Source organism: Panthera uncia (genome assembly GCF_023721935.1).
Source record: "Panthera uncia isolate 11264 chromosome B3 unlocalized genomic scaffold, Puncia_PCG_1.0 HiC_scaffold_1, whole genome shotgun sequence".
NCBI classification, from domain to species: domain Eukaryota; kingdom Metazoa; phylum Chordata; class Mammalia; order Carnivora; family Felidae; genus Panthera; species Panthera uncia.
The window spans coordinates 86,668,642-86,669,309 of NW_026057582.1; positions in this window are offsets into that span (position 1 = coordinate 86,668,642).

Consider the following 668-nt stretch of genomic DNA (forward strand, 5'->3'; position numbering starts at 1 on the left):
TATCTAGTTATTTGTTTTTTTATAAAATATTAGCAAAGATGTACATGATTTTACACTCTCCCCTTGGGACAAGGGGATTGGGGAAATGGGGAAGAATTTTTCTCTTTCTTTCTCAAAATGTGTTTTTAAGGAAATTCAGAATCATTTTGGCTCTGTGTTTTGACATTTGGGCTGGATTTTCTCCCCAGTTTGTAATGTTATGTCCACAAATCCTGAGTACACAGTTGTTATAGAGTAAATGTCATAAAAACACTTTATAAGAAGTCTCAGTCTTTCTCTCTCTCCCTCTCTGCCAGATACTCTTTTGGCTTTAACATTCAATTAATATATATGTTTTTCTAGATTCAATGTTAAGTTTTATGATTCTGATCATCTTATTTTAATTAAAAAATTAGAATGTTACTGTTTAGTTCTGAATTACTGTTTCTGGCTTGAAAAATACAGAGTAAAGCACTTTAATGATTCAGACTTCATGTGTGGACAGTTCCTGATAACATGTACCAGTAGGAATTTAATGTAAATGAGTGTTGTATCCTCTGAAATGAATCCTCAAGTCACCTTAGAATCACAGTGCTGGAAAGGACCTTGGAGAACAATGAGGAAGTGAAGGCCTTGAGAGGATGTCTTGTCTAGGGTGACTAGTTGGTTGCCAAAACAGGACTAGAACA